The sequence below is a fragment of the Vicia villosa genome, linkage group LG1 (genome assembly GCF_029867415.1).
Source record: "Vicia villosa cultivar HV-30 ecotype Madison, WI linkage group LG1, Vvil1.0, whole genome shotgun sequence".
NCBI classification, from domain to species: Eukaryota; Viridiplantae; Streptophyta; class Magnoliopsida; order Fabales; family Fabaceae; genus Vicia; species Vicia villosa.
The window spans coordinates 157,079,039-157,102,686 of record NC_081180.1 but is presented as its reverse complement, the minus strand read 5'-3'; the positions used below and the strand labels follow the sequence as shown (position 1 = coordinate 157,102,686).

The following is a 23,648-nucleotide window of genomic DNA, read 5'->3' as shown; positions in this document are numbered from 1 at the left end:
GTAGGAATTATAAGACCACCAGATGTTTTGGTTACATGTTTGACTGCTATGTCTTGGCATGGTTGTTTGGATGTTGTGCGACCGGGTTGTTGTTTGTGTCTTGGTTATTTCTTGTGTTTTGGTGTTAGTCGATGAGTGCATTTTATGGGCATTGCATCTCGTTGTCGTTGTTGTGTTTTGGTTGTCTTGCTTTTAGCTAGAGTGGTTCGTTGTTTGGCGCTGATTGTGTCGTTGCTTTCGTGGCTTGGTAGTTGGTTAGTCGGATACAAGAGCGTATCAAAGTTTGTTTGCATTTGGGATATTTCCGAGGACGGAAATCTTCTAAGTGGGGGAGAGTTGTAACGCCCAGGAAAATAAGTATATGCTTAATTTGGACGTTTGTGACGTGTATTGGAATTTTACCGTTTTTGGAGTCGTTTCAGTCGGTATTAGTTCGGGATGGCGGACTAATATTTAATTGAAGGTTTTCATATTTTTGGTACTAGAAATATTAGTAAGGTAATATTCCGCGTTTTGGGGCGTTTGAACGATATTTGAGCGTAGGGGCATTTTGGTCATTTCCGCGGGATAGATATTTTCTTTATAAGAAAGAAATATTGTGAGAAAGGGAAAAGGGATGGAAAGAAAAAGAAGAGAAAGAAAGAGAAGAGAGGAAGAAGAAGAGCAAAGAGGAAAAACAAGAGAAAGTGGAGGATTCTCAACCGAATCGATTGCCGATCGTCACAATAGCAAGGTAAGGGGGTGAATCTAATTTATCTTGGATGTATGATTCTTATAGTCTTGTTCTTGTTCTTGTTCTTGTTCTTGTTTATTTCTATGCTTGACCAACAATGGTGAATTGTGAGTTTTGTGAGTTTATAAGTTATAAACATGATTTTGTGGTGTGTATGTGTAGTATGATGATAGATACCTTCATTGATCATGCTTTCTTTTCCATTTCTATGGCTTGATTGAGTTTGGATAAAAGTTAGGTTTTGAGATAGATTGATGAATCAACCATGAAAAGTTTGATGTTAGGTTGTTTCTATGGTTTGTATGTGTTGTATTGGTGTTATAATGATGTTTGGGAGTGGTTTTGGTGGGTATAAGGGGCTTGGAACCGTTCTGGTTCGTTCTGGTTTTTTCTGGGTTTACGCAGGTCCGCTGAGCGGAGGTTCTGTTGCAGAAAATTCTCTGCGAAGGTCCGCTGAGCGGAGCTGAAGCGGACAACAGCTTTTTCTGTTTTTCCAAAACTTTGAAACTTCGTAACTCCGGAACCGTAACTCCGATTTTGTCGCCGTTCGAAGCGTTGGAAAGCTAACACAATGAACTATACTATGATTTCATGAAATGATTCATAGGATGTAGTATCCCATTATTTTTATTAGGATCAAGTGATGAGTTGTGTAGTATGTCCAATTATCCAAACTTTGAAACCTTGTTTCTTTTGATCCGTAGCTCCGTTTCGTACGCCGTTTGAAGTGTTAGGAAGCTAGTTGGATGTTCTATATGATAGTATAGGCTTGGTTAGCTTGTTATTAATTGGTTATAAGGGTTGTTGATGAAAACACATAATTGTTTATATGCGCGATATGATTGGTAAATAATCATAGTGCTTGGTTGTAATTGTTAATGATGTAGGATGTAGTAGTGGTTGGTTGATTTTCATAAATGGTTTTGTGAACTAGTGCATGATAAATCATGATGATGTGTTGTGTGAATGTTATCGTATTGGTACGAGGTATGTGATTAGTTGTCGATAACATGAGATCATGTTCATATGTGTTATGTATTAATGAATGTTCATTCTTGATATGTGACAATGTTTGGTTGTTTGTTATTAACATGATGTGTGGCCTTATGGCAAGTCATTGTTGTTATGAGAATGATGTATTATCATTGTTGAATTGTTGTTATTACAACTTGTTGATGATGTATTGATGGAGTTGTGGGCCAATGGCCAATATTAATTTGATGTGATGCAATTATGCGATCATTTATGCTGATGTGGCTAGTATGTTTTGACGGTGAATGTGTGTTGTGTGCTTATTAATGCCTGTGTGGTAATTATGGTGTGATATAATTGATAACGATGTTATTAATTAGTGATGTATCCTTTTGGATAGAATATAAACGGTGTAACGTGGGTATGTAACCGTGTTATATTGTTGATGATGTTGTTGTCATGTAATAGAGTCATATATTTGCACAGCATAACATTTCATTACGTTAATGGCGGAATGCTATTAACAGGTGGCCTGAATTGGCAATTATTACCAGTGGGGGCTTAATGCTCGGTAAAAAGGTGTATTTGCCCGAGTGGCAAGAGGTCATCAGTGGGGGCTAAATGCTCGATGACATTTAGTCGTAGCTTATTGCTCGACAAAGGTGTATTTTCCTGAGGGAAAGAAGTCCCAGCATAATGCTCGGCAAAGGTGTATTTGTCATAATGACAAGGAGGAGTTTTACTCCGGATTTGGTACCACATGCATATGCATAGTCGAGTCTCATTCATCATTGTCTGTCTGTATAATTTATGTTATCATTCATGTGTCACATTACTTATATATTGATTGTGGTTGAATGAGTGGATTACTTTGTTGTATGATTATTGATGATACTTGTTGGCATTACTATAATTGTCATGCTTTCATTATGAATTATATTCTCACCCTTCTGCTGATTTGATGCTTGAGTGGCATCCTGCAGATTAGCCGCTTTGGGAGTCTTTTGGAAGAGGTAGTTCTCCAGTTGGTCTTGTCGGTCGCTCTGATATGTAACACTGAGTAGTCGGGAGTCTGTTGTTATTTATTTGTATATGACTCTTTTGAACATGTATATGTGATAACGTGCCATTGTATATTGTAAACACTTTACTTTGGAAAACTCCTCTTTGAGAGTGAGAGCTATACGTATATATATGCTCATATCTTCCGTGTATTATGTATCATTTTATTGGCAGGTGTGTATGCTTTTGGCATCGTTGATGTCCGTTTGTTTTCTAGGTGTTTGTTTGGTTACTTAGTGTAACATCCTAATTGTGTTGTATGAAATTTTAATACTCTGATATTTTCTTGCCTAAATGCTTTGGGTAGAATTGGGGTGTTACAGGACTCATCCATGCTCTCACTTTTGATTTTGGTTGCTCGTATGAAGTTTTGATGTTTGCAGGTTATTTAGTAGCCAAAAATTTGTAGCTAAATCCAAGCAATTTGTAGTTAATAAAATCAGTGCCCATGTTGAAGATGACGGGGTGGCGCCATACCATTCGTCCGTTCAAATCGCGCGCCAGTTTTCTTTTTACTATTTTCTTTTTATATAAGTTTTAATTAATCCATTTGATAAACACAGTGGCAGCGTGGCCGGATTGGTAAGAGAGATAGCTTATCTTAGAGGCAGGGGTTCGACCCTTGGTCTGGACACAATTTTTTGTCAAAATTCCAAACTGCAGGATCACGTATACTCCAGCCCAGGAAGATCATCATGCACCATCAATTTGAGGCCGTTAGATTGGCCCATGAATGAATCCGACGCACACTGAGATGCATGCACACCAAGGACCTCAACCAGTAGGCCACACCCAAGCAAAGCTAAGAATTTTTCAATTTTTTTAATTTTTATTACATAAAACTTTTTTTTATTATTTATTTTATCTTGCTATACTCTTTTCTTATTTTATTTATTTCTTATTTAATTTATGAATTAGTGTTTATATAATTTGTTTATAATTATTTATACTTAATCGAAAACATACTTTTACCGATTTAATTAATTAGGGTGAAAACCAATAATAATTAACTTAGGTTATTATTTATTGTATTAACCATGGTTAACTTGTGCCCTAATCAGGATCGCGTGGTTTGTCCTTAGATCACTCCTACACTAAAATTTCTTTTCTTTGTGCAAATTTTCAGGGTTACCCCAGGATCCTTCAGCCATGCGCCATATCAGATCGAAAAGCTAAGTTTCTAATTCTTTTTCTAGTTTCAACATCATTTTATTTTATTTGGCCTTTTTGCCTAAAAATAGGGTTTGCTTCAAATAGTCAATGAATCTCTCCTACACTCACCCTTGTTTTTTTTCTTTCTTCATTAGTTTTCAGGGTTAACCAACTGATTAAAGCTCAAACCTTCGGTAACCCTAAACTCATTCTCCTTTAATTTCTCCGATATTATTACTTGTGTTTAACCTATTGTTTTATTGGATTATCTTATTGCTTTTTCCCCTTTTCCCATGGCTATATATTTTGTAACTGCTCCTGGTTTATATTGTGTGGCCTTGAAGGCACTTAAACTGTTATGCTTTACATTATAACTGCGTGGTTAGTAATTTAGGGCGTGAAACCTTGAACTGAATTTAGAGTAATTAATTACAAGATAATTATCTGAATTGAATCACGTGATTGTGCACCCACACACCTTTTATGGTAACCCCTCTTGTTGCCTGTTGCCTTGTTGCCTTTTCATTACAGGATAGTCAAGTCCCTCGGATACGAGGACGCCTCAGCAAATGTTGCCCTCCGTTCATTATCATCACTAAAGATCATAATTCCCTACGATGTTGCCTTCGATTATATGATCTCGTCCCTCGATGTTGCCTATGATATGATGTGATAGTCCCTTTCGAGTACTGAGGTGTCCTCTTTGGTTGCCTAATAATGGCTATTCTTATCCTTCCCTTAGACTACCTGACCTCTCTATGGCAGGGAAAATCTTGTGGCGATCGATAATTTCGATGACCCTTCAACCTCCAATAAAAGGACTTCCTACCCCCCTCCCTTATGGCATGGATAGCCCTGGAAGGCTAAAAGAACTCTTTTACAATGTTAAGGTAATTACCTCCTAATTGCTAGCTCTGGTTTAAATCTTTTTCTTCTCTTTTCTCAAAAACCTTCAAAAAGGCTACGCTTACTTACAAGCTAAAGTCTTATTTCATATCTAAATATTTTCAAACATTTCAAAGTGAGATAAGCAATTAAGAGCCCATGGAAAACCATGGATGCAAAGGGTGCCTTACACCTTCCCTTTGTATAAATTACCCCCCAAACTCAAAGTGTCTTTTAAAGGTTTTTTTGTTCTTTTAGCCTTTCTATAAATTAGATAAAATAAAAGTCGATGGTGACTCTTGCTTACCGCGACATTTTTTTAAAGTCAGTTCACCGTATTACAGAACTGGCGACTCTGCTGGGGATTTATATTCGAATAAAAGAGGGGTTACCATAAAGTTTAGGATCACTCAAATGTTTTCTATTGTTTGCTTTGCTTGCTTTATTTTTTCAGGGCTGTTTTGGGAATTAAATGAAGGACGAATCCTACACCTAGATTCAAGTACACCTAAGATAGGAAGTGGCATAGTCATGGCGACCTCCTTCATGTATGTGGAGGATTGGTCAATATGAGAGTTCACGATTAAGTTAGGCCTTTATGGTTGTTTACATGCTTCTCTTGTGTAGCAACCTGCCCTAAAAATTAAAGATTTAGAGTTGCCACCTATTCTACCAAGGCGAATAGGAAACCTTACGCAGTTAAGAGATCGGGGTAAGATTATTATAATCAGGTCGAGGGAAGGTGTTAGGCACCCTCAACCCTTTCCTATGGCTTTGAATCTAAGGTAACAGTTTTATGGCTAAAATATTTAGGTTTAATAGTTAAGGAAATGAATAGGGAAAAAATGAGATTTATGGGGAAGGGGACTCGCCTTGTTGCCAAGTGCCTATGTATCTCCTTAAGGAGAATCAGAGTCAACGTAGTTCGGGGACAGGGTTGTACGCCTTTGAGTTTGATTTGATATGGTTTGAAGGCTTTTTGAATGGCCTATCGTAGTTTTGAAATATGAAGTTCGCAAGGTATTTTGAATTACCTTATTGTAGTTTTGAACATCGCAGTGTTGAAGAGATGAATTTTGTAGTTCCGTGGTTTTAGCGTGTTTTAGATGGCGTACAACCCTGGTTTAATATGTTGCCGTTAGGTGCGATGATCAATAGATTTGATCATTATAGTTAACGGATTAATGGGGTATTGCTGGTTACTCTGACCGATAGATTCGATCGTCGCGGGCAGCAAATAAAATGTATTTTAAATTTCGTATATTTTTTATCTCTTGTCTAATGCGACTAATAGATTTAGTCGGGTCGAGAAGAGAATTAAACCAAGGATCAATTAAAATTATTTCTCGTCAATGCGACTAATAGGTTTAGTCGGATCGAGGAGAAAGTTATATTAATCCCCAATCAATTGAATAAAAATTAATGTTTTTTAAAGGGCCGGTAGGATTGGGCAAACCCTAATGCATATAACCTTTCTAGGGTTTTTTGTGATTTTTGTAATTAAAATTAAATAAATTAATTAAATCGAAATAAATCGAAATACTCGGGAAATATTATAATTCTAAACCCTAATCATTAGCTAATCCTAATTTCATTCTAATCCTAATTGAATAAATTAATTAAACCTAATTAATCATCATTTAATCTAAACAATAATAATTAAAAAAATAATAATATAAGAAACCTGGCTTCGATCCAGTGTTATGCGCCCGGGAGTTCATGGTGGGCCTTCAGTCTCGGGCGCGTTGGATCTGGGAAGCTGATGTTCCAGTGGTGAAGAGATGAGGGTGTATTGTGAGGTTCCATAGATGCTACGCACTGGATTTGGAAACAAGAAAAGCAGGAAAAATAATTGTAGCAACCTGGGTTCAAACCCAAGTCTTGAAATTCAAGATCTGATTCCTCTAACCAATGGACCAATGCTCATTCACTGTTTAGTGTTATAATCAAATAAAATATATAATAAGAAATAAGAGTGAGTGGTATAATAATGTTAGACCATTAACATGCTGACATGTAGAAGCGTTAGAATAAAAACGAGAACACAACCACCCCATTACCGAAAAAACTCCTCTCTCTATTCTCATGCTATTATATCCTTCCTTTCCAATTTCTCTTTTTCCTAATCCCAAATTAATGATACAAACTCAATGAAATAATGAATATAGCGCCACAATAGATCACACAAACATCAAACAATGGATGCGACGATGGAGAGGCGGATGGCGGCGGTGATGGCGTGTGAAGACGGCGGTAGATCGGGGATCCTCGCGGTGGCGTACTGATGGACCGATGGTCGTGGAGAAAGACTTGAAATCCACAGTTTTTGTTTCTGTTTCTTTATCGCAGTGAGGCTGTTGCGTGTTGTGTTGTGATTTCGTCTTCTGCTTGTGGTTGTGTGGCGCGACTGTGATGTTGAAGATGTGCTGCGTGAATCGGTGACGTTAAGTGCGGATCATCGTGAAGTATGAGCAGCTTGCGAGACTTGCTGTTGTTTGGGGAGCGATTTGCGGATTGATGGAAAATTGTTATTGTTACCGATGTTAGTTTGCGTGCACCAAGTGTTCGATGAAAACTCAGAACTAGCATTCTCTTGTTTCAAATTCTATTTCTTGTTGGATTTTATGTTGAAAGGTTGGAATTTGTAAGTTGGTGTTTGAAGTGACGTTGATGAACATGTGCAATGGATGTGTTGAATTGACGAAGATGATGATGATTATGTCATTTGTTGAAGCTACAGCCGCTACGCGTTGTTATCGTTTTGCATTCTGATCTGCCTGGAGGTGTGTTGTTATGGTTGTTACAGGTGCATAGTGATGAAGCTGAATGTTATTTGTTGTGTGTTACTGCTGGTACGGTAGACGCGCGTGATTGACGACGATATGGTCGTGAAATCATTGCCAATTGTTATGAATGAATGTTGAAGCCGGCTCACGGTTGAGTCGTGACGATGTTGTTGCTTCTATGTTGAGATTCCGGTGACAGCAGTGTCGTTGTTGTGTCGTATGATTTTGATGAGGATGTTGCGATTAGTTCGATAAAGGGAATGTTACAACTGTGAATCGGCTTCGACATTTCAACTGTTAGTTTGTTTTTTGGTCATGATGGAAAAGGTAAACTGATGGCATTCTTCCGATTCATGAATGACATGGTTTTGTTATGAGAGTGAATCGAGGTTTGAAGGTTGTGACTGCTGGAATCTGGGTTGACTTGTTAGGACAAGGCTTTGTCTAAATACGTGAAAGAGGATTTGTCAATAGGGTTTTCCGCCTCCTCCCTTTAATCCATGCAACTCTTATCTTTTTATAGCACAAAATATAGGGTTTCACCTATTAAATGGGTCTTGTAGACTTGACTCAATTCAGACCCAATAGACTTCTCCTTCTAATTGCACTCTTCAAAGTAAAAAGGGAAAAAATAGAAACAAATACAAAATACTTGATTTAAAAATTAATAAGAATTCGAATCTTTAGAAAAAACTAAGTTGAATTCAAATTAATCATTTAAACCAAAAAAGTTAGTAAATGAATAAAATTCTATTTAAATAATAAAATCGAACAAAATGCGCATGAATGTAAAGCTTAAGCCAAGTACAAGTAAAATTGAGAGGGCAAATTTTGGGGTATGACATCTTGTATGAGGGAAGTTCGTGTGGATATCTGTGGGTGAGTCGGAGCTTAAGGACCTTTAGTTACCTTTAACCCATCTTGACTTTTAGGAACGTAGTGGGGGGACTACTCTTGATGTATGTTGAGAGCATAGTCGCTACCCGATACTACAACTCAAATAGGTCCTTTCTCAAAGTATTATTGCATGGTATGTATGTATCATGTTCGAGGGTGCTTTAGGAGGGCTGACAATTCTGGGTAACTTGGTAGAACCCGTTGCTGATATCATCCTTATCCTTAGAAGTACCTTTGGGGAAGGGTAGTTACCTGGTCAGACTTCATGTGAGCCTTTAAACCTAAGGACATTTGTGTGACTTGCTTGTGTGTGCTACTAACCCTTTGACTTCCTTGCAGGTTTTTCTTGTGAGACTCACTCACCTTTATTACCTTATGCTTTACTTAATGCATTACATCTGCATGACATCATGACATCATGACATCCATATTAACTAACCCTTTCAAGGATCTTAGGGATTTAGGGCGCACAATTTCAGGTTCTCTTATCAAGGACGGGATTCCCATCTAGGGGCAAGAGGATTTACTTTCCTCTGGCCATTTGTCTTCCAAATCAAAGACATCGTACCTATAAGGGGCAAGAGGATTTATTTTCCTCTGACCATATGCCTGCCAGTTCAGGGACACGATACCTATCAAGGGGCAAGAGGATTTATTTCCCTCTAGCCATGTACCTTCAAATTTAGAAATATCCCGAATCAGAGTCTATGGTGAGCTTGATTCCCATAGAAGAACATTCAAGAGTCAGAGTTCTTCAGACAAAGCTGTGGCCAATCAATTTCTAAATACCGCGAACTAAATTTCCTAAAGATCCTTGAAAACATTGCATCTGCATTCATAATATCGCATAACAGGTTTCCTACGACGGGTTTCTCATCCTTCCTCGCTGTTTATTTCAGCATCATGGATATCGAGCAATCAGTCAAAAATCTCCAAGTTCAGAACAACCAATTCCAAGAGATGATCCTTAACTTGGCCAAGGGGCAAGAAGAATTGAAGGAACTTCTGATCGAGAAGGAGAAGAATCAACATAAGCATCAAGGTAGTAAAGATAATCAGAGATCCAAGCCTAAGCGATCATTGACTCCGCTACACATACCACTGTTTCAAGTTCTGTAAAAACTACTCAATCAGAACTTGATAACTCTTTTGCCTCCATATTCATTTCCCACCAATCCCACTCCTGGTATAAGTACCATGCAAGATTTGCTTATCATTCGAATAGTCCTAGTCATGATACAGAGAATTGTTGGCAATTGAAGCACAAGATTCAAGACCTCATTGATGACAAGATCATTGATTTCAACTCACTTGAGAAGCCTTACATGGCTAATGCTGTGCACAACCAGAAAGGTCGAGATAAACATAACCAACAAGTTAGGGGAGTTCTGATCTCCACACCAGCATCACAACAACAACGTAAACATAGCGCACCTAAAAGACAATTCACAAAGATCAAAATGACTTTGGTTGAAGCGTTACAACATGTGCTAAAGAAATGGCTAATTACCTTGAGGGATCCTCCTCGGAATCCTAACACTTTGTCTCATCAGTATAATCCTAATGCGAGATGTGCTTATCACTCCGACAGCATTGGACATGACACTAATGATTGCTGGCTATTGAAAAATAAGATCCAAGACATGATCGATGCTGGTGAAATTGAATTCAACCATCCCAAGACTCCTGTAGTGATCAATACTCCCAGACCTAATCACGAAAAGACTGATTAATGTCTAGAAGGATGAACTTTTTAATCATTAGACTTATTCTCATGCGCAAATTCTATTCTGTTTGTTTAAACATTTGACTTATGATAGACATTATCTGTTTTAATAATCATCATCAGTGCATTGCATATGTTTGTCTTGAATAAATTATTTCGCTATCACTCATTTTAAATTGCGTCTTTACTTTACATATGTTTTGTGATACTCGACTCCTGCTAAAGATGTAAGCCTTTTGAGGGAGGATGACAAAAACGATACCGCAACCTCATATAGTAATGCTTTTGAACAGACTATGCTGACGATGTACATGCATTGTTCAATTCCTAAACAGTGGAGATATAAAGATGTTAATCCCTCGTCAACCCCTTTGAGCCTAAGAAGTAGAAGTTTCTTTCTCATATAAATTAAACCCTTAATCATAACCCGGGGCAAGGGTAGTTACTAAGTTAACTCAATTATACTAGCCGTTGTTTACACAAATAATGATGGGTTCCCGCAATCATTCATTCAGGCAGTCAATGTCCACCAAAAATAAAAGCTGTTAAGTCAAAACCTATGAAGGAGACTTGCCAAAAATCGAAACATCCCGCTGACTGTAATCTCAAAATAAACAGTTCAGGAAAAAGTTAGGGGCGAAAAAGTCAAAAAAGAGGTCACTACAAATCCTCGGAAAAAGAAAAAGAATTACAAAAAAGGACGACTGCCTGTCCTAATAAACTTTCGGTACTTTAACCATCATCAAATATCAATGTTACAACTTCAAGCTCTGCTAAGGCTTAAACACAGAGTTAACTGAGCATAGGATCGAAGAACATCACGAAGATTGGGATGGGTATAAATAAATTTTTGAGCCATTATCCTTTGTTTCTTAAACCGTGAACCAAGCCACGTTACAACCCTTGAAAGTCCTAACTGAAGTATGGTTAGTTCGAAAGCATACTGTCATCAAAAAGGTATCCTGACTCCTTAAGGTTTACCACAAATGCTAAGTTGGTATTTCGTTTTTTACAAACATCACGTTTTTATAAACATCACGCTTTTACATCTCCAGTTTTAATGTTTTTCAACAAACTCAGAACAAGACATATGCATTGCATCTCATGAATTCATTATTAAACATATTCTGCTACATAACGTCAAAAGTTGGCATCAGAAAGAATCTGCACAGGGTACGACTAATGACCAAAAGTCATCCCGACAGACGAAACTATTCCAGCAGCAACATATCCTATAACTAACTCAGTTGATTAGAAGTCAATGAATACAAGGGGCATGACATGTTTTGTCCAATCTATCTGGGGCAATCAAGTCAAGGTTCAAAGAATCTCTCAGGAGCATCGAACAATCAAGGGCATTTCCCAATTCTATGAGTACTAGGGGCATCACCCATGGTATGTATCCCGGAGGGTCCTCACAAGGCGAACCTCTTAGAAATCCCTACTAGCTGGGGCAAAGCTCTACAGGGCCCGTCCGACATCTCAACCAATACTCATTGGTGTGTCCCAATCAATACAAATCCAGGAACGACAGTTACTATAACCACTGGGGGCAATGTTCAAATCATCCATGCCTTCCCACAAAGCCGGTTTCACAGGATCATATCCCCACAGAGTAATCATTAAGAAGATATCTTCAAATGTTCTCGTCCCAACAAAGACTTAGTTCCTCAACAGAGTTTACAATCTTCGACACTGCCGGTTCCCCGACACTTTTCTCTCCTCTAACATGGTTTATTCATGTCTCTTATCCCCCGTCAGGGTACATCAAGATCAATGACTCTCATCCCCAAGCAGAAATCATAAATCCTTAGCTGAGCATCTTCAAGACAAGATCAAACAACAAAATCACAATGACACGGAGATCTATTTTCTCAATCAAGACAGGATAAATCATATTCATACATCATATATCATAAACATATTCATACATTGCATACATTACCTCATAATAAATTCATACATAACATGCAAGTTTCTCATTTATTTTGAGAGACTCGTCACATAATACATGCATCATGACATTGCATAAAGACTAACTTTACCTTTTTCAGAATACAGGTACAAACAGATAAACAATATCAAGATCTAATTCAGTTACTACGAACGGTGTTGATACGATCAACATTCAAAGATCTAATTCTATCAACACGAACGGTGTAGACACGGTCATCTCTCCAAAGTCTAATTTAGTTACTACGAACGGTGCTGACATGATCAACCTTCCAAGATCTAATTCTATCATCACGAACAGTGTAGACACGATCATCCTTCAAAGGTCTAATTTAGTTACTACGAACGGTGATGACACGATCAACATTCAAAGATCTAATTCTATCACCAGGAACGGTGCTGACACAATCAACGAAAGAGACAGACTTAATCATGACACTCAACTCAGAAAATAACACGACAATGGAGTCACGACAATGGAGTCACGACAATGAAGTCACGACAATGAAGTCACGACAATTGAGTCACGACAATGGAGTCACCACAAATAAACATGGTAATGGAATCACGACAACTGAGTCACGATAATGGAATCAAGACAACTGAGTCACGATAATGGAATCACGACAACTGAGTCACGATAATGGAATCACGACAACTGAGTCACAATAATAGAATCACGACAAGTGAGTCACGATAATGAAATCACGACAACTGAGTCACGATAATGGAATCACGACAACTGAGTCACGATAATGGAATCACGACAACTGAGTCACCATAATGGAATCACGACAATTGAGCCACGACAATGGAGTCACGACAGTTAATTCACAAATCTAATCCTGGTATTCAAACGAACATGACAATTGAGTCACGACATTGGAGTTATAACAATAGAGTCAAAAATTCACTTATATGACCCAGAAGCTCAGGGAAATCGAGCCCACAACTTAATTCTGACGCTGCAGATACGGTCTAATGTACGACTCAGTCCGAAGCACGTCAATACATCAGCTGATGGCATCTGTAAGCCCATCTCCAACAATCACCTCTCAGTACTCCGAGCTCAGATACAGTCTAACGTACGACTCATTCTGACTCTCATATCATCAAAACCAGATGGCATCTTCAAGCCCATTCCCGATAACCTTCTGCCAACATCAGGATGGCATCTTTAAGCCCATCTCCAGCAAAAAGGTCTCTACCTCAGCAAGGGCAAATTGTTGGGTATTCTAGTGTTCAATCATCTTCTACCTTCAGATTCCGACAGGCACACATGCCAATATACACCCTCAGGTTTAAGAAGATTGAACAGGGGCAGCTGTCATACCCCAAAATTTGCCCATCCCATTTCTCTTATTCAAACTCAAACCAAAGTGTAATGCTCAAAGACACACTCTCCTAAACAATGGCTCAAGGAACTAGGGAGTTAATTTCTCTGAAGAAAATCAATGATTCAAAGTATCCAAAGGAATTCATATGGCATATGATGTTTCAAACTATCTCCATGACAAAATTCAGGTTTCAATTCAAAGGATTGCTTAGTCAATTGTCCAGAAAATCAACAGTCGACTAGTTTGACCTAAAAGTCAATTGTGGTCAAAGTACAGTCAAAATTCCTGATTTTTGGTCAACATCCTTATTTTGAAGTATCGTTCATCATTTGATCAAGGGTTGTTCATGATTCATCAAGGAAAGTTCAGAAATCAACAAAACCTAAAAGTTTCTAAATTAGGGTTTCATAGGAGAAAGTCAACTGAACTTTGACCAGCCATAACTTTCACATAGAACATCAGAAATTTCCCATACAAAGCTAATTTTGAAAGAAATTGAATTCTCTACAATTTTGTCTCTCACAAGCCAAGTCTAAAAATGCTTCATTTGAGAGATATGGATCAAAAGATTATAGGTCCTTTTTTAAAGTCAACCAAAAGCAGTTTTTTGTCAAAGCCAATATCATCAAGATAAAATCCTCAAATAGAAAAAAGCTTCCAAAGTGGCTTGTAGAGGACATCTTGAGGTTTCCAAAAAGTCCTAGAAATCCTCCACATCTTAAAAATTGAAGGAGATAGGCCTTGTCAAAGTTGGGAAACCTTGAAGGGAAAAATGTGAAGTAAAAGATCTTAAATTAGATTTTCTTGCAAAAAGACCCAATCTTTTTTGGCCCAATCTTGTTCCCCAAGTCATATAGGAGCTCCAAATCCAAAGCCACGAATTTATGAATATTATTTAATATTTTATTGAATTTTATTCATTAAAATTATGGTTAAAATCAAAGATTTGGAAAAAATATAAAGAGATGTGATTTATTCTTGACTTCCAACCAAATCTAATCTTCCAAATACCTTAGTATTGATTCAAATTCACAAAGATTGAGATTGGTAAAATTAGAATAAACTTGGAACTAATTTTAGAAAGATTTGTACATAAATTTCCAATCAAATATTTCTCCATGATCCTAAGAGATTTGCTTGAAGATTATTGACCTAATTGCTCCTATTATATATAATGAGCAAGCACAGAAGATTAGGGGACGAAAATTTTGGCTTGGAGAACCTTAGTGAAGCTTGCAAAATTCTCTACAAATTCCAAAATTGGATTCAAGGTTGGAGGAGGATTCAAGGCTTTGCAAAGGATCAAACACATTCCTGAAGGTTCTCTGAAGTTGTATCAAACATCACGAGAGCCTGGACCATCGAGAGCCATCATTAACAAGTCACGATTTGTTCTTCAAAATTTGGAATTCGATTTTGGTGATTTGTGATGCATAAATACATTCTGATTGCATAAATCTGTTTCCTATGATCCTTTGAACGTTCATGATTGTTTAATTTGATCAGTGTTTTCTTGCAGCGTGATATGCCATGATTAGGTTTAGAGGTTTTAAATTAGGGATTTGATGGTATAGGATGAATTGATCTTAATTACAGGCATAATGGAATTCGTGATGAGTAAATGAACTCATCCATGCTCTCACTTTTGATTTTGGTTGCTCGTATGAAGTTTAGATGTTTGCAGGTTATTTAGTAGCCAAAAATTCGTAGCTAAATCCAAGCAATTTGTAGTTAATAAAACCAGTGCCCAGGTTGAAGATGACGGGGTGGCGCCATACCATTCGTCCATTCAAATCGCGCGCTAGTTTTCTTTTTACTATTTTCTTTTTATATAAGTTTTAATTAATCCATTTGATAAACACAGTGGCAGCGTGGCCAGATTGGTAAGAGATATAGCTTATCTTAGAGGCGGAGGTTCGACCCCTGGTTTCGACACAATGTTTTGTTAAAATTCCAAACTGCAGGATCACGTATACTCCAGCCCAGGAAGATCATCATGCACCGTCAATTTGAGGCCGTTAGATTGGCCCATGACTGAATCTGACGCACACTGAGATGCATGCACACCAAGGACCTCTACCAGTAGGCCACACCCAAGCGAAGCTAAGAATTTTTCAATTTTTTTTATTTTTTATAACATAAACCTTTTTTTATTATTTATTTTATCTTGCTATAATCTTTTCTTATTTAATTTAAGAATTAGTGTTTATATAATTTGTTTAGGGTTAATAGTCATTTACCCCCCTGCAATAGTAGCGAGATTCGGTTTACCCTCCTTTTAAATTTTTTTTCACATTACCCCCCTATAATATTAAAATTGTAAGTCTTTTGCCCCCTAAGAGGGAAAATTACCCCCTGTAAAATCTATTTTTTTGATTTTTCCCCCCTGGTTTTTACACGTTTAGGGGGGTGCCCAAATATTACAGGGTGGTAATCCAATATTTTTTTTTAAAAGGGGGGTAAAACGAATCTCGCTACTATTGCAGGGGGGTAAATGACTATTAACCCATTTGTTTATAATTATTTATACTTAATCAAAAACATACTTTTGCCGATTTAATTACTTAGGTTGAAAACAAATAATTAATTAACTTAGGTTATTATTTATTGTATTAACCATGGTTAACTTGTGCCCTAATCAGGATCGCGAGGTTTGTCCTTAGATCACTCCTACACTAAAATTTCTTTTCTTTGTGCAAATTTTCAGTGTTACCCCAGGATCCTTCAGCCATGCGCCATATTAGATCGAAAAGCTAAGTTTCTAATTCTTTTTCTAGTTTCAACATCATTTTATTTTATTTTGCCTTTTTGCCTAAAAATAGGGTTTGCTTCGAATAGTCAATGAATCTCTCCTACACTCACCCTTGTTTTTTTTTCTTTCTTCATTAATTTTCAGGGTTAACCAACCGATTAAAGCTCAAACCTTCGGTAACCCTAAACTCATTCTCCTTTAATTTCTCTGATATTATTACTTGTGTTTAACCTATTGTTTTATTTGATTATCTTATTGCTTTTTCCCCTTTTCCCATGGCTATATATTTTGTAACTGCTCCTGGTTTGTATTGTGTGGCCTTGAAGGCACTTAAACTGTTATGCTTTACATTATAACTGTGTGGTTAGTAATTTTGGGCGTGAAAACCTTGAACTGAATTTAGAGTAATTAATTACAAGATAATTATCTGAATTGAATCACGTGATTGTGCACCCACACACCTTTTATGGTAACCCCTCTTGTTTCCTGTTGCTTGTTGCCTTATTGCCTTTTTGTTACAGGATAGTCAAGTCCCTCGGATACGAGGACGCCTCAGCAAATGTTGCCCTCAGTTCATTCTCATCACTAAAGATCATAAGTCCCTACGATGTTGCCTTCGATTATATGATCTCGTCCCTCGAGGTTGCCTATGATATGATGTGATAGTCCCTTTCGATTGCTGAGGTGTCCTCTTTGGTTGCCTAATAATGGCTATTCTTATCCTTCCCTTAGACTACCTGCCCCGTCTATGGCAGGGACAGTCTTGTGGCGAATGATAATTTCGATGACCCTTCAACCTCCAATAAAAGTATTCCTACCCCCCTATGGTATGGATAGCCCTGAAAGGCTAAAAGATCTCTTTTACAATGTTAAGGTAATTACCTTCTAATTGCTAGCTCTAGTTTAAATCCTTTTCTTCTCTTTTCTCAAAAACCTTCAAAAAGGCTACGCTTACTTACAAGCTAAAGTCTTATTTCATTTCTAAACATTTTCAAACATTTCAAAGTGAGCTAAGCAATTAAGAGCCCATGGAAAACCATGGATGCAAAGGGTGCCTTACACCTTCCCTTTGTATAAATTACCCCCTGAATTCAAAATTTCTTTTAAAGGTTTTTTCTGTTCTTTTAGCCTTTCTATAAATTGGATAAAATAAAAGTCGGTGGCGACTCTTGCTTACCGCGACATTTCTTTAAAGTCAGTTCACCGTATTACAACGTTGTTGACTAGGAAAGGACAAGCTTTTATTTGGACTTTGCAATGTGAAGCGAATTTTCAAGAGCTTAAAAGAAGATTGACTACGGCTCCTATTTTGATTTTGCCGAATCCGTTTGAACCGTTTGTGGTGTATTGTGATGCTTCATTGTTGGGTTTAGGGGGCATTTTGATTCAAAAACGGCAAGTGGTAGCTTACGCTTCAAGGCAACTTAAATTTCATGAAAGGAATTATCGGACGCATGATTTAGAGTTGGCCGCCGTGATGTTTACGTTGAAACTTTGGAGGCATTATTTGTTTGGATCAAGATTTGATGTTTTTAGTGATCACAAGAGTTTGAAGTATTTGTTTGATCAGAAAGAGTTAAATATGAGGTAACGAAGATGGTTGGAATTCTTAAAGGATTATGATTTTAGTTTGAACTACCATCCTGGAAAAGACAATGTTGTAGCTGATGCATTGAGTAGAAAATAATTGCATATGTCTATGTTGATGATTCAAGAATTGGAATTGTTGGAACAATTTAGAGATTTGATTTTGGTTTGTGAAGCGACGACTACGTGTGTTAAGCTTGGTATGTTGATGCTTATGAGTGGTATTCTTGATGAGATTAGAGAAGGTCAGAAATAAGATTTGAGATTGGTTGACATTATGACATGGATTAACCAAGGCAAAGGTGGTGATTTTCGGATTGATGAGAATGGTGTTATAAGATGTCGTGATCGAGTTTGTATTCCGGAGGTTGCGGGTTTAAGAAAGAGAATTCTTGAGGAAGGGCATAGAAGTGGTTTGAGTATTCATCCTGGTGCTACTAAAATGTATCAAGATTTGAGGAAAATATTTTGGTGGCAAGGTATGAAGAAGGATATAGCGGAGATTGTTTATTCATGTTTGACTTGTCAAAAGTCAAAGATTGAACATCAAAAACCGTATGGTTCGATGCAACCGTTATGTATTCCCGAGTGGATGTGGGATAGTATATTTATGGATTTTGTTTCGGGTTTTCCGAGAACATCGAGTAATTGTGAGGCAATTTGGGTCGTTGTGGATAGATTGACAAAATATGCTCATTTTATTCCGATGAGGATGGATTATTCGATGGAAAGACTTACTAAGTTGTACATTGAGAGGGTTGTGTGTTTGCATGGTGTTTCGTCAAGTATCGTTTCGGATAGAGATCCAAGGTTCACTTCTAGATTTTGGGAAGGTTTGCAACGTGCTTTGGGTACGAAGTTGCGTTTGAGTTCGGCATATCATCCACAAACTGATGGTCAATCGGAGAGGATTATTCAGTCGCTTGAAGATCTTTTGAGGTCTTGTGTTTTGGAACAAGGAGGAAATTGTGATAGTTTCTTACCTTTGGTTGAGTTTACGTATAACAACAGTTTTCATTCTAGTATTGGAATGGCACCTTTTGAAGCTCTTTATGGTAGAAGGTGTAGAACTCCTTTGTGTTGGTATGAATCGGGAGAGAGAGTTGTGGTTGGACCTGAGTTAATTCAAGAGACTACGGATAAGATTAAGATGATTCAAGAGAAGATGAAGGCTTCTCAAAGTCGTCAGAAGAGTTATCATGATAAGAGGAGGAAGACTCTTGAGTTTGAGAATGATGAACATGTGTTTCTTCGAGTTACGCCAATAATGGGTGTTGGTAGAGCATTGAAGTCGCGTAAGTTGACGCCACGTTTCATTGGTCCTTATAAGATTTCAGAGAGGATAGTTGAAGTGGCATATCAGATTGCATTGCCACCGAATCTTTCTAATCTTCACGATGTGTTCCATGTGTCTCAATTGAGGAGGTACATTGCGGATCCATCGCATATTGTTCAAGTGAGAGATAATTTGACGGTTGATACATCACCTATGCAAATTGAAGATCGTGAGGTGAAGAAGCTTCGTGGTAAGGAGATTGCTTTGGTGAAAGTGATATGGGGTGGAGTCGCCGATGGTAATATTACTTGGGCACTCGAGGGTAAGATGAAGGAATCATATCCGGAGTTGTTTGTTTGAGGTAATTTTCGAGGCCAAAAATCTTTTGATCGGGGGAGAGTTGTAACAGCCCGTTTTTCGTGTCTGTGTTATTTTATTTGATGTTTATTTAATTAATTATTATTTTGTGTGATAATTAATTAATTTGTGTGTTTTGATAAATATTTTCATCATTTGAATATTTGTGTGTTTAAATAATGAGACTTGGGTGTTAGAATTAGCAATTATCTTGTAATGGGCCTAATTTGGTTAGAATGAGTGAGTAAGTTGGGATAAGCCCAAATGATAAGAATAGAGTTAGTAAGGGTTAGGAGAGAAACCTAATCATTTGGGAAAAAGAGAAGAGAAGATGCAAGAATAGAGAGGAGGCTAAGGGATTGGTTTCTTGAAGAGGGGGGACAAAAGTTTCCATCTAGATTGAGGTAAGGGGGAGAATCCTTGTTATCTTAATGAGTATGATTGGGTAATGTTGTATGTGTTGGGAAATGAAATTGAAATTTGGGGATTTTTCATATTTCATGAGATTTCAATCTAATTGCTTGTGTTTGTGCTTGTAATTGATGGAAATGATATGTTATAATGCTTCTTACCATGATTCTATGTGTGGGTTTTGAATTATAGCCTGTTTGGTGGAAAGAATGTGAAACCTAACTTTTGGGATTTGGGTGAAATTCATAGATTTGCATGCTATGTTATGCTGAACTCGTGCAGAAAAATGCTTCTGACATGTGTTCGCGGCGCGAACATGTGGTGGCGGCGCGAACTGAGTCAATTTTGAAATGTTGGCTACTGACTTATGTTTCGCAGCGCGACAGTAAGGTGACGGCGCGAACTGAGTGCAGAACTGTTTTATTTTCTCATTTATTTGGGGTATGCTATATATGCTTATCACTTTTAAATGCTTGTTATGTGTTATTACTTGATTAATTAACATATATAAGATACATTTGGATGCACTTGGTGAAGAATGCATAATAATTTATTTATGCATGTTTGATGAGAAGGAGATGGATTACACGATATACCTTATGTAACTTCATGTGAATAAATGGTTAGGAATATGTTTTGGTAATTAAATATATTGCATTGAATCATGTATGTTAGTGTGAATTGGTATGATTTATGAATGTTACCTTGTTTCATATATGTTGGATGTTTGGGAATGATAAATGCTATTTGTATGCATTTGTGTGGAATTATATATGTGTGGAATGAGGCGATGAATTACATGACTTGTTCTTGTATTTTTTCATGTTCGGGTATGGTTTGGGACTGTTTTGATGATGATGTTGTGTTGCCTTGATGTGATGAAGTCATGTTGGTTGGATGTTGTGCAATTGGTGGAATAATTTTATGATGGGAATTATTTGTATGCTTATGTATGGTAATATATGTGGTCTTATATGTATGAGTCTTGTTTGGTTGCACACTTACACTAGCATGAGTCTATGGAAGAGGCAATGTTGGGTAATCTCGTGGAGATTATTTTCTTGTCCCAAACCTAGCGCCGAATGGGGTTTGAAAGCTTAACGCTGTATGGAGCTTTGAGGTGGTTATCTAGTTTATAGAGTAAAGACAATTGGCGGGACCGGAAATGATGACGGACAAGATCCACATGCATATCGCATTGAGTCACACTTGAGTCGCATATGTCGGTGTGAATGTTTATATTGTGTGATTTGTGTTATATGATTGTGTGGATGATTATTGATGATGATATGCATATATGTGGAATTTTATGATATGATGCGAATATGTACATTTGTTGTGATGTGTACATAATTGTGACGTGTTGATGGTTATTATATATGAATTGTATATGGAAACACTTGCGTAATTGTATAGATGTGGGTATCATATATACTTGAAATGCGTATACTTGTGTATTATTTGTATGGTGATGAATAAGTATGTTATACATGACTTATGTGATGAGCTATGTCGTATGCCATAACATGTGATCCTTGGTGTGTTAGATGTGATACATGTTTATGCTATTTGGAGAATTCTTGGGATTGTATATTTTTGTTATGCATTTCCTATTTCATGCTTATTTATTTTAACTCGAATTCTCACCCTTCTGTAGGAATAATGTTCTTATGCGACATCGCTCAGGTACCGATGATAGCGGTGCTTCTCGTGAGGAGTAGCTTGGAGTTGCGTTTCTCCTTTTTGTGTCTTTGACTAGGTAGTCGGTCATGTGCTCTGGTCAATGTAACACTTGGGTTGGGGTTATCTTTTGTATTCGTTTGTTTGGATTTATGTTTGAGGATTTATGTATGCCTCGTTTATATTCATGTTTGAGTTGATACATGATATTTATATGATGATGTTATTGAGAAGCCTTAGTGCCAAGATGTTGAGGTATGGCGAATGATTTATGGGAATCATTCATGTTTGGCCATTTATGTTGATGAGATGTTTTTATTCCGCTGTGGTATTTGCATGTGTTGATAATTCTTTAGTCCATGTTGCAAAGTGTTGACCATTGCATGTTATTTTGAAGAAGTGTGTAATACCTCCATGTGATGCATGCTTAGTTACTCTGATTATGCTTATTTGAGTAGTATAGATTTTGGGGTGTTACAACTGACATGGGTTCTAAGCTTCAAGGTTAGTGGTAGCAGGAACGCATCACTTTGTATTATATTATAAGGTGTCTTAGATTTTGATCCTGCACTTTACTAAGAACAAATGTTTTTTTCAAGACAAACTCTAGCGAAAACTAATGGATTAGAATGTTCAAATCCGACACTTTGCCACTGAAACCAGTTAGTGGTCCATCTCAAATGACTCCGTCAAAAGGCATTATGTTCATTTGAATAACCAATTCGGTTGATAATTATAATATCCCTCTATTATCTTTTGATATCAGTTTTGTTCGCAAAATTACAAAACAGATTAGTTAAAGAGGTGAAGGGCCCGCTTTAGTACATGCCACTACACTTACACATAGTGAAGGCAGAATTATCCTAACAACAAGGAGATTTTTTGTGATGAAATACTAAAGACCATTTTCGGTGAGAAAGATAAAGTAGTGTTCACTGCTATTTTCATGTAAAGATATGTAAACATAGTGTACCCTGACATGTAACGTTTTGTGTGTCTAATATCAGAATTATTCTCATTAATTATAAGAATCACACTATTATAATTAGAAGAATCACACAATTAAACCACCTGCATGTTTCTGACTATAAACTATATCTAGGAAGAATGACTTTTAGTTGTCAATAATTAAAAGGATGTTGCTTTGTTGGTTAATTAGTTAAAATGGTCATTTATTGTAAAATCATAAAGATTTATTAGTAATAGATACAAAATAGAAATAATAACTATACTATTTAAAATGCCACACTTGTAGTTGTTTGATAGAGATAAAAAATATAATTTGAACATTTTTTTGTGTAAGCAAGATTTCATTGAAAGGGAGAATTAAGAGTTCTCCAACCCGATTACACAGATAAACGGGAAACCCCAAAAACAAAAAAATATTATAAACCAATTATATTCACGAGAGAAAATACAAGGATCCTTGCAAAACTCGTAGAGAGAATAATTGGGGTGAGTATTTTTCCCTCAAAACGACCATTTCCAAACCAAGAGCTTAATATTCCAAACGGTATTATTCACATTCCAAATCTCCTTCCGAAAACACATTCTGTTTCTAACCAACCAAAGAATCCACGTAGTAGCAAGCGAAACTACACTCAATTTTCTATCCTTCACCTTTTTACTATGAAAGAAAAAGTGTCAATCCATAAAATTCGACAAACAATCTTCGTCAAAACTAACCCTTTTACCAACCCACAATGTCATTTCACTCCAAATATTTTTAACCACCAAACAACAAAAAAAGAAGTGATTCCTACTTTCCAAACAATATCCACAAAATATGCACTTTAAATCATCCGAAGGAAAAGAAATACCTCGAGTCACCAAAAGATCATTTGTTGGAAGTCTATTATGAAGAAGTCTCCACCCAAAAGCCTTGATCTTGAACGACACTTCCATCTCCCACAATAACCCAAAAGCTTCCACAAATTTAATAGGAGGACCATTTGGGATACATTGTTTATCGTAAAAAGCATAACAAGAAGCTACCGAGAACTTCAAATCCAGATTTCCGGACCAAACCACGACATCTTTACCTTCCGACCACCCGCTAAAATCAGCCAACCGCCCCCTCAA

General features: G+C 37.1%; 1 pseudogene; it reads left to right on the top strand.

Annotated features, from left to right (window-relative positions):
- The window catches only part of LOC131658088 (uncharacterized), a 66,633-nt pseudogene extending 44,168 nt beyond the window's left edge, over positions 1-22,465 (top strand).
- Positions 22,466-23,648: the final 1,183 nt, after the last annotated feature.